At 47.5% G+C, this 19799-nt stretch overlaps 1 protein-coding gene across 4 annotated transcripts in view; it reads left to right on the top strand.

Moving 5' to 3' along the window:
- Positions 1 to 19799, top strand: part of UXS1 (UDP-glucuronate decarboxylase 1) — a 144947-nt gene that overhangs the window by 117739 nt on the left and 7409 nt on the right. The window lies entirely within an intron of this gene.

The raw sequence follows: 19799 nt of genomic DNA, 5'->3' as shown, positions 1-19799 counted from the left end.
GGCGAAAATATGTTGCGTGGTGCGAGGCCAGTAAGGCCCGACGGTGGAAATTCGACTGGGTCGATTCCTACATTTCCTGCAAACAGGAGTGTCTATGGGCCTGAAATTGGGGTCCATTAAGGTTCAAATTTCGGCCCTGTCAATTTTCTTACAAAAAGAACTAGCTTCAGTCCCTGAAGTTCAGACGTTTGTAAAAGGGGTACTGCATATACAGCCTCCTTTTGTGACTCCAGTGGCACTTGGGATCTCAATGTAGTTTTTTTTTTTTTGGATTCCAAAAGTCACATTGGTTTGAACCACTTAAATCTGTGGAGTTAAAATATCTCACATGGAAAGTGGTCATGCTGTTGGCCCTGGCCTGGGCCAGGCGCGTGTCAGATTTGGCGGCTTTATCCTGTAAAAGCCCTTATCTGATTTTCCATTCGGACAGGGCGGAATTGAGGACTCGTCCTCAATTTCTCCCTAAGGTGTTTTCAGCATTTCACTTAAACCAACCTATTGTGGTGCCTGCGGCTACTAGGGACTTGGAGGATTCCAAGTTGCTGGACGTAGTCAGGGCCCTGAAAATATATGTTTCCAGGACGGCTGGAGTCAGAAAATCTGACTCGCTGTTTATCCTGTATGCACCCAACAAGCTGGGTGCTCCTGCTTCTAAGCAGACGATTGCTCGTTGGATTTGCAGTACAATTCAGCTTGCACATTCTGTGGCAGGCCTGCCACAGCCAAAATCTGTAAAAGCCCATTCCACACGGAAAGTGGGCTCATCTTGGGCGGCTGCCCGAGGGGTCTCGGCTTTACAACTTTGCCGAGCAGCTACTTGGTCAGGGGCAAACACGTTTGCTAAATTCTACAAATTTGATACCCTGGCTGAGGAGGACCTGGAGTTCTCTCATTCGGTGCTGCAGAGTCATCCGCACTCTCCCGCCCGTTTGGGAGCTTTGGTATAATCCCCATGGTCCTTTCGGAATCCCCATCATCCACTAGGACGTTAGAGAAAATAAGAATTTACTTACCGATAATTCTATTTCTCATAGTCCGTAGTGGATGCTGGGCGCCCATCCCAAGTGCGGATTGTCTGCATTACTTGTGCATAGTTATTGTTACAAAAATCGGGTTATTGTTGTTGTGAGCCATCTTTTCAGAGGCTCCTTCTGTTATCATGCTGTTAACTGGGTTCAGATCACAAGTTGTACGGTGTGATTGGTGTGGCTGGTAATGAGTCTTACCCGGGATTCAAAATCCTTCCTTATTGTGTACGCTCGTCCGGGCACAGTATCCTAACTGAGGCTTGGAGGAGGGTCATAGGGGGAGGAGCCAGTGCACACCAGCTAGTCCTAAAGCTTTTACTGTGTGCCCAGTCTCCTGCGGAGCCGCTATTCCCCATGGTCCTTTCGGAGTCCCCAGCATCCACTACGGACTATGAGAAATAGAATTATCGGTAAGTAAATTCTTATTATGTCCCTCTTTGGTTGAGGTTCTCTCATGATTTTGTCACCTGTACTACATTGCGTCTCTTCCATTCACCTTCAGCGCTGATTGGCGCTCTTCCTACTAGGGGAGAGTTGACCTGCAGATGTAAATTTTACACTTTTTTCAATTTTTTAAACAAAATTTTTAACAGAATGGTTTTCTCCAATAGGAGTCAAATTGCTTTAAATTTGAAGAGGGAAAAAAAAAAATACCTGAAACAAATGAAACTTCCAAAGTATTAATAGCAGTTTCTCAACGGAGTTGAATTCTCGAGATTTGGTAATTTACATTGGTAATATTGCAGGAATATTAGAAATACAAGAAAACTTTAGAAGTATGCTTCAGTAGGGAAGAGAGAGCTTAATTCAGAGTTGTACGCAAACCCGATTGTTTGCGTACATCTATGCTGGATTGTCTTAGCAGCATTGTAGGCCCTGGGCAAAGCAATGCACTAGGGACCCTACACACCCATTCATGGGATCCAATCTAAAAAAAAAAAATCCTAGCATGTCCCTCCTGCAGTCCTACATGTCTCTCCACATGCTTCCGTGCAGTGAATTGCTGTTAGTACCCTGGTGGATTGCTCCAGCCATCCACCAATCAGCATGCGGACAGCTACTTACTGTCTGGTTGTAGACTGTGAGGCAGGTAGAGAATTCTTATTGTGTGACCACCATCCGCCCTTGCTCGAAGGCCTCTGGAGTTGTGGGGCCTTGCAACTACCCAATATGCCTATATATTAAAATGGCCATGATTTTATAATGAGGGCGGGGGGGGCTGTGGCTGATGTGTCATTGTTTTCATTCTTTGGGGGAGATTCAAATGTTTGAAAAGTCAGTTGGGAGTCTGTCTACTTTCTCGTTGCTTTACTTTACCAGTGACCTTAGCAATAATACATATTTAGCTGTATGCCGCGAGCACCTGAATGGTACCTTCCGGACCTCTGTTCTTTTATAATATGAGATGTGTGTATGTTAATCTCATGTATAATGCTAATACATGCTTACCGATGTCTGCCGCTCTTTTCTTTATCTGTGATCTGATATATGGCAGACATGAAAAATGGATATCTCTCATGTTTTATTTTTTTACGTTTGTGGGTGTAAATTTCTACAAAATCTTTAATAAAAATTACACTATTTGGAAAAAACAAACAAAAACCTTTACATTAAAAAGCCATTATTATCGCTTATATGATGCCACAAGGGTTCCACAGCGCCGACAAATGAGAAAACAAGAAGACAATGACTTAAGGTACAAGACAATGTAGGACAAGTACAGTACCAGTCAAAAGTTTGGACACACCTTCTCATTCAAAGGATTTTAATTATTTTCTACATTGTACATTAATACTGAAGACATCAAAACTACGAAAGAACACATATAGAATTATGTTGTAAACAAAAAAGTGTTAAACAAATCAAAATATGTTTTATATTATAGATTCCTCAAAGTTGCTCCCTTTTGCTTTGATGACGGCTTTGCACACTCTCGGCATTCTCTCAGTCAGCTTCATGAGGTAGTCTCCTGGAATGGTTTGAATTAACAGGTGTGCCTTGTCAAGAGTCAATCTGTGGAATTACTTGCCTTCTTAATGTGTTTGAGACCATCAGTTGTGTTGTGCTGAGGTAGGGTTAGTACACAGTGGACACCCCTATTTGACTACTGTTATTATCCATATTATGGCACGAACCACTCAACTCGGCAAAGAAAAACGACAGTCCATCACTACTTTAAGACATGAAGGTCAGTCGATACGGAAAACTTCAAGAACTTTGAATGTATCCTCATGTGCAGCTGCAATAATCAACTATGATGAAACTGGCTCTCATGAGGACCACCCAGGAAAGGAAGACCAAGAGTAACCTCTGCTGCAGAGGATAAGTTCATTAGAGTTAAACGCCTCAGAAACCGCTACTTAACAGCATCTCAGATGAGAGCCGACATAAATTCTTCACACAGTTCAAGTAGCAGACAAATCTCAACATCAACTGTTCAGAGGAGACTGCGTGAATCAGGCCTTCATTGTCAAATTGCTGCGAAGAAGCCACTGTGAAGATGAACAACAAGAAGAGGAGAATTGTTTGTGCCAAGAAACACAATTAATGGACATTAGACCAGTGAAAATCTGTACTTTTGATCTGATAAGTGCAAATTTGAGAGTTTTGGTTCCAACCGCTGTGTCTTTGTGAGATGCAGAGGTGGTGAGCGGATAGTTTCTGCATGTGTGGTTCCCACTTTGAAGCATGTAGGAGGAGGTGTGATAGTGTAGGGGTGCTTTGCTGGTGACACTGGTGGTAATTTAGTCAAAATTCAAGGCACATTTAACCAGCATGGCTACCACAGCATTCTGCAGCGCCATGCCATCCCATCTGGTTTGCGCTTAATGGGACCATCATTTGTTTTTCAAGAAGGAAAGTGATGGGGTGCCGAGTCAGATGACCTGGCCTCCACAATCACCTGACCTAAACCCAATTGAGATGGTTTGGGATGAGTTGGACCGCAGAGTGAAGGAAAAACAGCCAACAAGTGCTCAGCACCTCTGGGAACTCCTTCAAGACTGTTGGAAAACCATTCCAGGAGTCTACCTCAAAAAGCTGATTCAGAGAATGCCAAGAGTGTGCAAAGCTGTCATCAAAGGAATCTAAAATATAGAACATACTTTGATTTGTTTAACACTTTTGTTTTTCTCTGACGTCCTAGTGGATGCTGGGGACTCCGTCAGGACCATGGGGATTAGCGGCTCCGCAGGAGACAGGGCACAAAAATAAAGCTTTAGGATCAGGTGGTGTGCACTGGCTCCTCCCCCTATGACCCTCCTCCAAGCCCCAGTTAGGTTTTTGTGCCCGTCCGAGCAGGGTGCAATCTAGGTGGCTCTCCTAAAGAGCTGCTTAGAAAAAGTTTTTAGGTTTTTTATTTTACAGTGAGTCCTGCTGGCAACAGGCTCACTGCAACGAGGGACTTAGGGGAGAAGAAGTGAACTCACCTGCGTGCAGGATGGATTGGCTTCTTAGGCTACTGGACACCATTAGCTCCAGAGGGATCGAACACAGGCCCAGCCATGGAGTCCGGTCCCGGAGCCGCGCCGCCGACCCCCTTGCAGATGCCGAAAAGTGAAGAGGTCCAGAAACCGGCGGCAGAAGACTTTTCAGTCTTCATGAGGTAGCGCACAGCACTGCAGCTGTGCGCCATTGTTGTCACACACTTCACACCAGCGGTCACGGAGGGTGCAGGGCGCTGCGGGGGGCGCCCTGGGCAGCAATGAGAATACCTTGTTCTGGCTAAAAAATACATCACATATAGCCCCTGGGGCTATATGGATGTATTTAACCCCTGCCAGGTCTCACAAACACCGGAGAAGAGCCCGCCGAAATAGGGGGCGGGGCCTATCTCCTCAGCACACAGCGCCATTTTCCTGCTCAGCTCCGCTGCGAGGAAGGCTCCCAGGACTCTCCCCTGCACTGCACTACAGAAACAGGGTAAAACAGAGAGGGGGGGGCACTTTTTTGGCGTTTTTTGATATATTAAGCTGCTATAAGGGAGACAACACTTCTATAGGGTTGTTCCTATATATTTATAGCGCTTGGGTGTGTGCTGGCAAACTCTCCCTCTGTCTCCCCAAAGGGCTAGTGGGGTCCTGTCTTCTATCAGAGCATTCCCTGTGTGTCTGCTGTGTGTCGGTACGTGTGTGTCGACATGTATGAGGACGATGTTGGTGTGGAGGCGGAGCAATTGCCGGTAATGGTGATGTCACCCCCTAGGGAGTCGACACCGGAATGGATGGCTTTGTTTATGGAATTACGTGATAATGTCAGCACATTACAAAAATCAGTTGACGACATGAGACGGCCGGCAAACCAGTTAGTACCTGTACAGGCGTCTCAGACACCGTCAGGGGCTGTAAAACGCCCTTTACCTCAGTCGGTCGACACAGACCCAGACACGGACACCGAATCTAGTGTCGACGGTGAAGAAACAAACGTATTTTCCAGTAGGGCCACACGTTATATGATCACGGCAATGAAGGAGGCTTTGCATATCTCTGATACTGCATGTACCACAAAAAGGGGTATTATGTGGGGTCTGAAAAAACTACCTGTAGTTTCTCTATCGTCCTAGTGGATGCTGGGGTTCCTGAAAGGACCATGGGGAATAGCGGCTCCGCAGGAGACAGGGCACAAAAAGTAAAGCTTTTTCCGATCAGGTGGTGTGCACTGGCTCCTCCCCCTATGACCCTCCTCCAGACTCCAGTTAGATTTTTGTGCCCGGCCGAGAAGGGTGCAATCTAGGTGGCTCTCCTAAAGAGCTGCTTAGAGAAAGTTTAGCTAGGTTTTTTATTTTACAGTGATTCCTGCTGGCAACAGGATCACTGCAGCGAGGGACTGAGGGGAGAAGGAGTCAACTCACCTGCGTGCAGGATGGATTGGTTTCTTGGCTACTGGACATCAAGCTCCAGAGGGACGATCACAGGTACAGCCTGGATGGTCACCGGAGCCACGCCGCCGGCCCCCTTGCAGATGCTGAAATCAGAAGAGGTCCAGAATCGGCGGCTGAAGACTCCTGCAGTCTTCTAAAGGTAGCGCACAGCACTGCAGCTGTGCGCCATTTTCCTCTCAGCACACTTCACACGGCAGTCACTGAGGGTGCAGGGCGCTGGGAGGGGGGCGCCCTGGGAGGCAAATGAGTACCTATAAAGGCTAAAAATACCTCACATATAGCCCTAGAGGCTATATGGAGATATTTAACCCCTGCCTAATTTTTCTAAATAGCGGGAGACGAGCCCGCCGGAAAAGGGGCGGGGCCTATCTCCTCAGCACACGGCGCCATTTCCTCTCACAGCTCCGCTGGTCAGGACGGCTCCCAAGTCTCTCCCCTGCACTGCACTACAGAAACAGGGTAAAACAGAGAGGGGGGGGCACATTTATGGCGATATTTTGATATAACAAAGCAGCTATAAGGGAGCACTTATTATAAGGCTATCCCTGATATATATATAGCGCTTTTGGTGTGTGCTGGCAAACTCTCCCTCTGTCTCCCCAAAGGGCTAGTGGGTCCTGTCTTCGTTAGGAGCATTCCCTGTGTGTCTGCTGTGTGTCGGTACGTGTGTGTCGACATGTATGAGGACGATATTGGTGTGGAGGCGGAGCAATTGCCAAATATGAGGATGTCACCCCCTAGGGAGTCGACACCAGAATGGATGCCTTTATTTATGGAACTACGGGATAGTGTCAACACGCTAAAGCAGTCGTTTGACGACATGAGACGGCCGGACAATCAATTAGTGCCTGTCCAGGCGACTCAAACACCGTCAGGGGCTGTGAAACGCCCTTTGCCTCAGTCGGTCGACACAGACCCAGACACAGGCGATGACTCCAGTGGTGACGGTGACGAATCAACCGTATTTTCCAGTAGGGCCACACGTTATATGATTTTGGCAATGAAGGAGGCGTTACATTTAGCTGATACTACAGGTACCACTAAACAGGGTATTATGTGGGGTATGAAAAAACTACCTATAGTTTTTCCTGAATCAGAAGAACTAAATGACGTGTGTAATGAAGCGTGGGTTGCCCCTGATAAAAAGCTGATAATTTCACAGAAATTATTGGCATTATACCCTTTCCCGCCAGAGGTTAGGGAGCGCTGGGAAACACCTCCTAGGGTGGACAAGGCGCTAACACGCTTATCTAAACAAGTGGCGTTACCCTCTCCTGAGACGGCCGCACTTAAAGATCCATCAGATAGGAGGATGGAAAATATCCAAAAAAGTATATACACACATGCAGGTGTTATACTACGACCAGCTGTAGCGACTGCCTGGATGGGCAGTGCGGGGGTAGTTTGGTCAGAATCCCTGATTGAAAATATTGATACCCTGGACAGGGACAATATTTTACTGTCGTTAGAACAAATAAAGGATGCATTTCTTTATATGCGTGATGCACAGAGGGATATATGCACACTGGCATCACGGGTAAGTGCTATGTCCATTTCGGCCAGAAGAGCTTTATGGACGCGACAGTGGACAGGCGATGCGGATTCAAAACGGCATATGGAAGTTTTGCCGTATAAAGGGGAGGAGTTATTTGGAGTCGGTCTATCAGATTTGGTGGCCACGGCTACAGCCGGGAAATCCACCTTTCTACCTCAAGTCACTCCCCAACAGAAAAAGGCACCGACTTTTCAACCGCAGCCCTTTCGTTCCTTTAAAAATAAGAGAGCAAAGGGCTATTCATATCTGCCACGAGGCAAAGGTCGAGGGAAGAGACAGCAACACGCAGCTCCTTCCCAGGATCAGAAGCCCTCCCCGGCTTCTACAAAAGCCTCAGCATGACGCTGGGGCTTCTCAAGCGGACTCGGGGACGGTGGGGGGTCGTCTCAAAAATTACAGCGCGCAGTGGGCTCACTCGCAAGTAGATCCCTGGATCCTGCAGATAATATCTCAGGGATACAGGTTGGAATTAGAGACAGATCCACCTCGCCGTTTCCTGAAGTCTGCTTTACCAACGTCCCCCTCCGAAAGGGAGACGGTTTTGGAAGCCATTCACAAGCTGTACTCTCAGCAGGTGATAGTCAAGGTACCTCTTCTGCAACAAGGGAAGGGGTATTATTCCACTCTTTTTGTGGTACCGAAGCCGGATGGCTCGGTAAGGCCTATTCTAAATCTGAAGTCCTTGAACCTGTACATAAAGAAGTTCAAGTTCAAAATGGAGTCACTCAGAGCAGTGATAGCGAACCTGGAAGAGGGGGACTTTATGGTATCCTTGGACATCAAGGATGCGTATCTCCACGTTCCAATTTACCCCTCACACCAGGGGTACCTCAGGTTCGTTGTACAAAACTGTCACTATCAGTTTCAGACGCTGCCGTTCGGATTGTCCACGGCACCTCGGATCTTTACAAAGGTAATGGCCGAGATGATGATTCTTCTTCGAAGAAAAGGCGTATTAATTATCCCATACTTGGACGATCTCCTAATAAGGGCGAGGTCCAGAGAACAGCTAGAGATGGGATTAGCACTGTCTCAAGAAGTGCTAAAACAGCACGGGTGGATTCTGAATATTCCAAAATCCCAGTTAATGCCGACAACTCGTCTGCTGTTCCTAGGGATGATTCTGGACACGGTTCAGAAAAAGGTTTTTCTCCCGGAGGAAAAAGCCAAGGAGTTATCCGAGCTTGTCAGGAACCTCCTAAAACCAGGAAAGGTGTCTGTACATCAATGCACAAGAGTCCTGGGAAAAATGGTGGCTTCTTACGAAGCAATTCCATTCGGCAGATTCCACGCAAGAATTTTCCAAAGGGATCTGTTGAACAAATGGTCAGGGTCGCATCTTCAGATGCACCTGCGGATAACCCTGTCTCCAAGGACAAGGGTGTCTCTTCTGTGGTGGTTGCAGAGTGCTCATCTATTGGAGGGCCGCAGATTCGGCATACAGGATTGGATCCTGGTGACGACGGACGCCAGCCTGAGAGGCTGGGGAGCAGTCACACAAGGAAGAAACTTCCAGGGAGTATGGACGAGCCTGGAAACGTCTCTTCACATAAACATTCTGGAACTAAGAGCAATATACAATGCTCTAAGCCAGGCAGAACCTCTGCTTCAGGGAAAACCGGTGTTGATCCAGTCGGACAACATCACGGCAGTCGCCCATGTGAACAGACAGGGCGGCACAAGAAGCAGGAGTGCAATGGCAGAAGCTGCAAGGATTCTTCGCTGGGCAGAGAATCATGTGATAGCACTGTCAGCAGTGTTCATCCCGGGAGTGGACAACTGGGAAGCAGACTTCCTCAGCAGACACGATCTTCACCCGGGAGAGTGGGGACTTCATCCAGAAGTCTTCCACATGCTGGTAACCCGTTGGGAAAGACCAATGGTGGACATGATGGCGTCTCGCCTCAACAAAAAACTGGACAGGTATTGCGCCAGGTCAAGAGATCCGCAGGCAATAGCTGTGGACGCGCTGGTAACGCCTTGGGTGTACCAGTCGGTGTATGTGTTTTCCTCCTCTGCCTCTCATACCAAAAGTATTGAGAATTATACGGCAAAGAGGCGTAAGAACGATACTAGTGGTTCCGGATTGGCCAAGAAGGACTTGGTACCCGGAACTTCAAGAGATGATCACGGAAGATCCGTGGCCTCTACCTCTAAGGAGGGACTTGCTTCAGCAGGGTCCCTGTCTGTTTCAAGACTTACCGCGGCTGCGTTTGACGGCATGGCGGTTGAACGCCGGATCCTAAAGGAAAAAGGCATGCCGGAAGAAGTCATTCCTACTTTGATTAAAGCAAGGAAGGAAGTAACCGTGCAACATTATCACCGAATTTGGCGAAAATATGTTGCGTGGTGCGAAGATCGGAGTGCTCCGACGGAGGAATTTCAACTGGGTCGATTCCTACATTTCCTGCAATCAGGATTGTCAATGGGTCTCAAATTGGGATCTATTAAGGTTCAAATTTCGGCCCTGTCGATTTTCTTTCAAAAAGAATTGGCTTCAGTCCCTGAAGTCCAGACCTTTGTTAAGGGAGTGCTGCATATACAGCCTCCTGTGGTGCCTCCAGTGGCACCGTGGGATCTCAATGTGGTTTTGGATTTCCTAAAATCTCATTGGTTTGAACCACTAAAAAAGGTGGATTTGAAATATCTCACATGGAAAGTGACCATGCTTCTAGCCCTGGCTTCTGCCAGGAGAGTGTCAGAATTGGCAGCTTTATCTTACAAAAGCCCATATCTGATTTTCCATTCGGACAGGGCAGAACTGCGGACTCGTCCGCATTTTCTCCCTAAGGTGGTGTCAGCATTTCATCTGAACCAGCCTATTGTAGTGCCTGCGGCTACAAGTGACTTGGAGGACTCCAAGTTACTGGACGTTGTCAGAGCATTAAAAATATATATTGCAAGGACAGCTGGAGTCAGAAAATCTGACTCGTTGTTTATATTGTATGCACCCAACAAGATGGGTGCTCCGGCGTCTAAGCAGACGATGGCTCGTTGGATCTGTAGCACAATCCAACTTGCACATTCTGTGGCAGGCCTGCCACAGCCTAAATCTGTAAAGGCCCACTCCACAAGGAAGGGGGCTCATCTTGGGCGGCTGCCCGAGGGGTCTCGGCATTACAACTTTGCCGAGCAGCTACGTGGTCAGGGGAGAACACGTTTGTAAAATTTTACAAATTTGATACTCTGGCTAAGGAGGACCTGGAGTTCTCTCATTCGGTGCTGCAGAGTCATCCGCACTCTCCCGCCCGTTTGGGAGCTTTGGTATAATCCCCATGGTCCTTTCAGGAACCCCAGCATCCACTAGGACGATAGAGAAAATAAGATTTTACTTACCGATAAATCTATTTCTCGGAGTCCGTAGTGGATGCTGGGCGCCCATCCCAAGTGCGGATTATCTGCATAAATTGTACATAGTTATTGTTAACTAATTCGGGTTATTGTTGAAGGAAGCCATCTTTCAGAGGCTCCGCTGTTATCATACTGTTAACTGGGTTTAGATCACAAGTTGTACGGTGTGATTGGTGTGGCTGGTATGAGTCTTACCCGGGATTCAAAATCCTCCCTTATTGTGTACGCTCGTCCGGGCACAGTACCTAACTGGAGTCTGGAGGAGGGTCATAGGGGGAGGAGCCAGTGCACACCACCTGATCGGAAAAAGCTTTACTTTTTGTGCCCTGTCTCCTGCGGAGCCGCTATTCCCCATGGTCCTTTCAGGAACCCCAGCATCCACTACGGACTCCGAGAAATAGATTTATCGGTAAGTAAAATCTTATTTTTTCCTGAATCAGACGAATTGAATGAAGTGTGTGATGAAGCGTGGGTTAACCCCGATAGAAAACTGCTAATTTCAAAGAAGTTATTGGCATTATATCCTTTCCCGCCAGAGGTTAGGGCGCGCTGGGAAACACCCCCTAGGGTGGATAAGGCGCTCACACGCTTATCAAAACAAGTGGCGTTACCGTCTCCTGAAACGGCCGCCCTCAAGGATCCAGCGGATAGGAGGCTGGAAACTACCCTGAAAAGTATATACACTCATACTGGTGTTATACTGCGACCAGCCATCGCCTCTGCATGGATGTGCAGTGCTGGGGTGGTTTGGTCGGATTCCCTGACTGAAAATATTGATACCCTAGATAGGGACAGTATTTTATTGACTTTAGAGCAATTAAAGGATGCTTTTCTTTATATGCGAGATGCTCAGAGGGATATTTGCACTCTGGCATCGAGAGTAAGTGCGATGTCCATATCTGCCAGAAGAAGTTTATGGACGCGACAATGGTCAGGTGATGCGGATTCCAAACGGCATATGGAAGTATTGCCGTATAAGGGGGAGGAATTATTTGGGGTCGGTCTATCGGATTTGGTGGCCACGGCAACAGCCGGGAAATCCACCTTTTTACCTCAGGTCCCCTCCCAACAGAAAAAGACACCGTCTTTTCAGCCGCAGTCCTTTCGTTCCTATAGGAACAAGCGGGCGAAAGGACAGTCATATTTGCCCCGAGGCAAAGGAAAGGGTAAGAGAGTGCACCAAGCAGCTTCTTCCCAGGAGCAGAAGCCCCCCCCCCCCCCCCCGGCTTCTGCAAAGCCCTCAGCATGACGTTGGGGCTTTACAAGCGGACTCAGGGGCGGTGGGGGGTCGACTCAAGAATTTCAGCGCACAGTGGGCTCACTCACAGGTGGACCCCTGGATCCTGCAGATAGTATCTCAGGGTTACAGGTTGGAATTCGAGAAGTCTCCCCCTCGCTGGTTCCTAAAGTCTGCTCTGCCAACGTCTCCCTCAGACAGGGCGACGGTATTGGAAGCCATTCACAAGCTGTATTCTCAGCAGGTGATAGTCAAGGTACCCCTCCTACAACAGGGAAAGGGGTATTATTCCACACTATTTGTGGTACCGAAGCCGGACGGCTCGGTAAGACCTATTCTAAATCCTGAAATCTTTGAACCTGTACATACAAAAATTCAAGTTCAAGATGGAGTCACTCAGAGCAGTGATAGCGAATCTGGAAGAAGGGGACTTTATGGTGTCCCTGGACATCAAGGATGCTTACCTGCATGTCCCAATTTGCCCTTCACATCAAGGGTACCTCAGGTTCGTGGTGCAAAACTGTCATTATCAGTTTCAGACGCTGCCGTTTGGATTGTCCACGGCACCTCGGGTCTTTACCAAGGTAATGGCCGAAATGATGTTTCTTCTGCGAAGAAAAGGCGTAATAATTATCCCTTACTTGGACGATCTCCTGATAAGGGCAAGGTCCAGGGAACAGCTGGGGGACGTAGTAGCACTAACCCAAGTAGTGCTGCAACAGCACGGGTGGATTCTGAATTTTCCAAAATCTCAATTGACCCCGACGACACGTCTGCTGTTCCTGGGAATGATTCTGGACACGGTTCAGAAAAAGGTGTTTCTTCCGGAGGAGAAAGCCAGGGAGTTATCCGAACTTGTCAGGAACCTCCTAAAACCAGGGAAAGTGTCTGTGCATCAATGCACAAGAGTCCTGGGAAAGATGGTGGCTTCTTACGAAGCGATTCCATTCGGCAGATTCCACGCACGAACTTTTCAGTGGGATCTGCTGGACAAATGGTCCGGATCGCATCTGCAGATGCATCAGCGGATAACCTTATCGCCACGGACAAGGGTGTCTCTTCTGTGGTGGTTGCAGAGTGCTCATCTGTTAGAGGGCCGCAGATTCGGCATACAGGACTGGGTCCTGGTGACCACGGATGCCAGTCTGAGAGGCTGGGGAGCGGTCACACAGGGAAGAAACTTCCAGGGAGTATGGTCAAGCCTGGAGATGTCTCTTCACATAAATATACTGGAGCTAAGAGCGATTTACAATGCTCTAAGCCTGGCAAAACCCCTGCTTCAGGGTCAGCCGGTGTTGATCCAGTCGGACAACATCACGGCAGTCGCCCACGTAAACAGACAGGGCGGCACAAGAAGCAGGAGAGCAATGGCAGAAGCTGCAAGGATTCTTCGCTGGGCGGAAGATCATGTGATAGCACTGTCAGCAGTGTTCATTCCGGGAGTGGACAACTGGGAAGCAGACTTCCTCAGCAGACACGATCTACACCCGGGAGAGTGGGGACTTCATCCAGAAGTCTTCCACATGATTGTGAACCGTTGGGAAAAACCAAAGGTGGATATGATGGCGTCTCGCCTCAACAAAAAACTGGACAGGTATTGCGCCAGGTCAAGAGACCCTCAGGCAATAGCTGTGGACGCTCTGGTAACACCGTGGGTGTTCCAGTCAGTGTATGTGTTTCCTCCTCTGCCTCTCATACCAAAAGTACTGAGAATTATACGGCAAAGGGGAGTAAGAACGATACTCATGGCTCCGGATTGGCCAAGAAGAACTTGGTACCCGGAACTTCAGGAGATGCTCACGGAAGATCCGTGGCCTCTACCTCTAAGACGGGACCTGCTTCAGCAGGGACCGTGTCTATTCCAAGACTTACCGCGGCTGCGTTTGACGGCATGGCGGTTGAACGCCGAATTCTAAGGGAAAAAGGCATTCCGGAAGAGGTCATTCCTACACTGGTAAAAGCCAGGAAGGAGGTGACTGCACAACATTATCACCGCATTTGGAGAAAATATGTTGCGTGGTGTGAGGCCAGGAAGGCCCCCACGGAGGAATTTCAATTGGGTCGATTCCTACATTTCCTGCAAACAGGATTGTCTATGGGCCTCAAATTGGGGTCCATTAAGGTTCAAATTTCGGCCCTGTCGATTTTCTTCCAGAAAGAATTGGCTTCAGTTCCTGAAGTCCAGACTTTTGTAAAAGGAGTACTACATATACAGCCCCCGGTTGTGCCCCCAGTGGCTCCGTGGGACCTTAATGTAGTTTTGGATTTTCTCAAATCCCATTGGTTTGAGCCACTCAAATCGGTGGATTTGAAATATCTTACATGGAAAGTAACCATGCTACTGGCCCTGGCTTCAGCCAGGAGAGTGTCAGAATTGGCGGCTTTATCGTATAAAAGCCCATATCTGATTTTCCATTCGGACAGGGCAGAACTGCGGACGCGTCCTCAGTTTCTGCCTAAGGTGGTGTCAGCGTTTCACCTGAACCAGCCTATTGTGGTGCCTGCGGCTAATAGCGATTTGGAGGATTCCAAGTTGCTGGACGTTGTCAGGGCATTGAAAATATATATTTCAAGGACGGCTGGAGTCAGAAAATCTGACTCGCTGTTTATACTGTATGCACCCAACAAGCTGGGTGCTCCTGCTTCTAAGCAGACGATTGCTCGTTGGATTTGTAGCACAATTCAACTTGCACATTCTGTGGCAGGCCTGCCACAGCCTAAATCTGTCAAGGCCCATTCCACAAGGAAGGTGGGCTCATCCTGGGCGGCTGCCGAGCAGCTACGTGGTCGGGGGAGAACACGTTTGTAAAATTCTACAAATTTGATACCCTGGCTAAAGAGGACCTGGAGTTCTCTCATTCGGTGCTGCAGAGTCATCCGCACTCTCCCGCCCGTTTGGGAGCTTTGGTATAATCCCCATGGTCCTGACGGAGTCCCCAGCATCCACTAGGACGTCAGAGAAAATAAGATTTTACTTACCGATAAATCTATTTCTCGTAGTCCGTAGTGGATGCTGGGCGCCCATCCCAAGTGCGGATTGTCTGCAATACTTGTACATAGTTATTGTTACAAAAAAATCGGGTTGTTATTGTTGTGAGCCGTCTGTTCAGAGGCTCCTACGTTGGTCATACTGTTAACTGGGTTCAGATCACAAGTTGTACGGTGTGATTGGTGTGGCTGGTATGAGTCTTACCCGGGATTCAAAATCCTTCCTTATTGTGTACGCTCGTCCGGACACAGTATCCTAACTGAGGCTTGGAGGAGGGTCATAGGGGGAGGAGCCAGTGCACACCACCTGATCCTAAAGCTTTATTTTTGTGCCCTGTCTCCTGCGGAGCCGCTAATCCCCATGGTCCTGACGGAGTCCCCAGCATCCACTACGGACTACGAGAAATAGATTTATCGGTCAGTAAAATCTTATTTTTTTGTTTACAACATAATTCCATATGTGCTCTTTTTTATAGTTTTGATGTCTTCAGTATTAATCTACAATGTAGAAAATAATTTAAAATGAATAAAAACCATTGAATGATAAGGTGTGTCCAAACTTTTGACTGGTACTGTACATGGTATATAAACATTTCTGCATCAGGGTACATGACGCTAATGGTGGGTACACACTGGTAGGTATATCTGCAGATCAATGGACGTGATATGTCTGTGAACGACGGCGTTCACAGACATATTGTTGGTACACACTGGCCAACATGGAGCGATATATCGATCGTTCGATGGAACAGCCAATATATCGGCCAGTGTGTACCCAGCTTTAGAGAAAAAACTGAGGGCTAGGTGCCGTTATAGAGTAGAACAGGCATTCCCAACCGCGGTCCTCAAGGCACACCAACAGTGCAGGTTTTAGTGATATCCAGGCTTCAGCACAGATGGTTAAATCAAAATAACTGAGGTACTAATTAAGTCACCTGTGTTCAAGCCTGGATATCACTAAAACCAGGACTGTTGGTGTGCCTTGAGGACCGAGGTTGGAAAACACTGGAGTAGAAGATAGTTCAAGTAAGAGAAGAGACAGCACATGAGGGGAGAGGGCCCTGCTCATGAGAGCTTACATTCTATAGCGTAGAGGGCAGACTGACAGGTGGGGTGGTCTTCAGTTTGCCGGCTGTCGGGATCCCGGCGCACAGTATACCGACACTTTATCTCCCTCTTGGGGGTCCACGACCCTCCTGGAGGGAGTATAAATAGCGTGGTGCGCCACCGTGCCCGCAGCATGGCGAGCGCAGCGAGTCCGCAAGGGGCTCATTTGCACTTGCCACGCTGTCTGTATGCCGGCGGTCGGGATCCAATACTACACCCGACAGTGGTGACACAGATGAGGTAGACAGTGATCATGGAACAGAGGTTAGGATGAGAGATGACTGGATTTCTTGAAGAAGAGGGTCTTAATGTTTTGTTGGGAGTCTGATAGGGAGAGGTAGAGAATTTTAGTGATAGGGAGCTCCACGGCCAAAATCTTGGAGGCACGAATGGGAGGAATTAGTCAGTTGACAAGAGAGGCTGCATGCATTTGTGGAGCAAACTGGTCGGGTGGGAGTGTAAAGGGAAATAAGATCAGATATGTAAATTGGTGAGGAATGGGTGAGGGCTTTGTAATGGAGTGTAAGAAGCTTGAAGTTGATTCAGCATAAATAAAATTCACAGATATGTTTATAATATTTCCATGTTTAATTTCCTACATCTGACAGAACATGAGGGTTTTTCTATTTCAAGTCATTTGCAGCACAGATGGGTTCAAGCTATTCTGTGATCAGCCATCTAGTGTCATTCAGTGGGGTTATGGAAAGGAAGTCTGCTGTGTTTAGAACAATATGTTCTCAAACTTATTGGAGGGTTTTTTACTTTCTATATGCTCCTGGAACTGTTTGAACTATGGGCCTTATTCAGACCCTGTCGCTGATCTGCAAAAATCGCTATGAAGCAATATTTGCACATCTGCGTGTACGCCGGTACGCGCATGTGCAAGGTCCTAAACTGCGTTCACTTCAGAATGCAGTTTAGGGCCTGGAAGGGTGTGGGAACGGGGCATCGCAGCCCGTTTTGTGGGCGTCGACACTCTGTTTAAGGGGCACGGTCCGGACCATTGCTGGGGCGGGCCACGGCAGCTGAGTGACCCTCAATATGGCGGGTAGCAGTCTGCGTGGGCAAAGGGCTACCCTTAATATGCAAAGCTTTCACATGTCTGCGGAGGTGGGGGCTGGATCAGGCATGCAGGGCGGTCTTGCCCTGTGCTGGGGGTCCCCCTGCATGTCTAAGAATTTGATTGTAGATGTGCATTTTTTTCGCACATCTACGATCAGGTCTGAGTTACCTCCTACAGTATATTTGTGAATCTTAGCAGTTCCTTTTATGTAAGGCAACAGGTTTCTGACTGTATAAACTTATTTTGTACCTTAAGGTCATTGTGTGCAGACCACAAAATCAAGTAATGATATCAATGGTGCTACGAGCACATTATATTACACCAGGCCTGGCCAACTTGTGGCTCTCTACAGCTGTTGTAAAACTACAAGTCCCATCATGCTTTGCCACAGTTTTGCTATTAGGGAATGCTAAAACTGTGGCAGGGCATGCTGGGATGTGCAGTTTCACAACATCTGGAGAGCCACAGGTCGGCCAGGCCTGTATTACACACAGCATCACAATGCCAATCGCACATCAGAGCACACAGGAGCAGAATCACTCAGCTGCCATTGGTCTGGGGTTGAGCCTTGGACAACCCATGCCACTTCTCCTTATCGTGCTGCTGCTCTATGGTGCTGTGCTGCCATACGTGACCCTCATGACATGCTGATCACCATTGACTACCATTTGCTCACCTGGACCTCCTCATCAGTGTCTTTAGACTCCACCTTCCCTCTCTCCTCCAGCAGTTCACCGCTCAAACCTGCTGGTCTGTCCACCTACTTTGGGGTGATAAAATTCACCTAGTACCAGACACAAAGCTAAACAGATGGGGTAACGGACAGCATTGCTAATGGGTGTACGTATGTGTTTTGGATGAGGAAGGGGGGTTGTGTAACAAGCTGCTGTGCAAGTGTACAGTACGCATGTATAAAAGAAAACATAACAGTAGAAAAACTCAGATTTTCTGCAGAGTTGTTCGGTACTCATTCTGGTGTAGGGGGAAAGTTTGCAATCACCTCTATAATTGCTGGAGTAAACTGTATTTTCATGGGTATCCAGACTCCAGATCAACACCCATTGGTCGACTGGGTAGGTTGACACTAGAAATAGGTCGACATGAACAAGGTCAGCATGAGTTTGTTTGTTTTTTATTTTGGACTTTTTCATACTTTACAATCCACGTGGACTACGGTTGGGAACGGTAGCGGAGCGAGGCACCTTGCCCACAGCAGCCATGCAAGGGGACGCGGTGCACTAATTGGGGTTCCCAGTCACTTGACGGAGAAAACGACACCAATTTTTTTTTTAAAAAACGTGTGTCGACCTAATGGCCCTGTCGACCTCCTTTTCAGTGTCGACCCTGAGTCCCATACCCTGTTCATGTACTGATGCCAGGCATTCCTGCACATGGGGCGAGAAGATGCGGCTATACAATGTCTCGGGAAAGTAAGCGGGACATTATTAGCTACACAGTGCTGCTAGCAAGAGAAAAGGGTGCTTGCTGTATATTTGTTTCCACCTACTGCTGATAGTTACACATTTTACTGATCTCACAGTAATCCATGCCCAAATCCCACCAAGATGTTAAATCTGTGGAGTTTATATGTTCTCCCAGTGTCTGTGTGAGTTTCCTCTGCATGCTCAGGCTTCCTCCCACAGTTTAGAAGCATTCTGGATTCTGTAACTGAAGCACTGTAACTCCCAAAGGCGTAGGAATGAATAAACCATTCTCTGCACATGGATGCATCGTATGCTTACATACATAAATAAACAATAATAATAACTCTCCTGTGATTAGTATAATTAGCTAAGCAAATCAGAGTACCCTAGAGCTCCATCAATTCTTCTGGCTGGTAATAAGATGAAGTATTCACTACAGAGTTATCTCACCATTTAGTGACTTGTATATATTTAAACAAAAGTTTAAATACTACTGAACTAGATGGTGTGTCATCAGTTTGTTCTGTGAGCTGAGAAAGTCTCGTCAGTGCTGCAGTTATCTCTGTCAATATCCTAATCCTTTTCTTTCTTTTCTTTCTTTCTTTCTTTCTTTCTTTCTTTCTTTCTTTCTTTCTTTCTTTCACGTCGACTGGTTTTTAGATGATCCAATAACAATTTGTACTTTATATTGTCAACCTACTGTAGATGCAGTTCTGTATGATAAAACAGTTTTAAACGGCAGATGTTTAGAACAACAAAAAATCTTAAGTTGTGTACACACGGCGCGATGCGCTGCACAGCCTGACCTTGACGGCCCCGCCATTATAGTCAGTTTTGGGCTGCCTGCACAGTCTATTTTTCCTTGTGATGCTGATCCCGTGGGACCGTTCATCCGTATCGCAAGGACTATACACGCGGTGCGATCTGCACTATATTTTCTTACGATTTTGGCTATATAGTCAAAATTTAAAGAAATATCGCACAGTGGGGGTAATTCCAAGTTGATCGCAGCAGGAATTCTGTTAGCAATTGGGCAAAACCATGTGCACTGCAGGGGAGGCAGATGTAACATGTGCAGAGAGAGTTAGATTTGGGTGTGGTGTGTTCAATCTGCAATCTAATTTGCAGTGTAAAAATAAAGCAGCCAGTATTTACCCTGCACAGAAA

This window comes from Pseudophryne corroboree, chromosome 2 (genome assembly GCF_028390025.1).
Source record: "Pseudophryne corroboree isolate aPseCor3 chromosome 2, aPseCor3.hap2, whole genome shotgun sequence".
NCBI classification, from domain to species: Eukaryota; Metazoa; Chordata; class Amphibia; order Anura; family Myobatrachidae; genus Pseudophryne; species Pseudophryne corroboree.
This window is presented reverse-complemented; position numbering and strand designations above follow the sequence as displayed.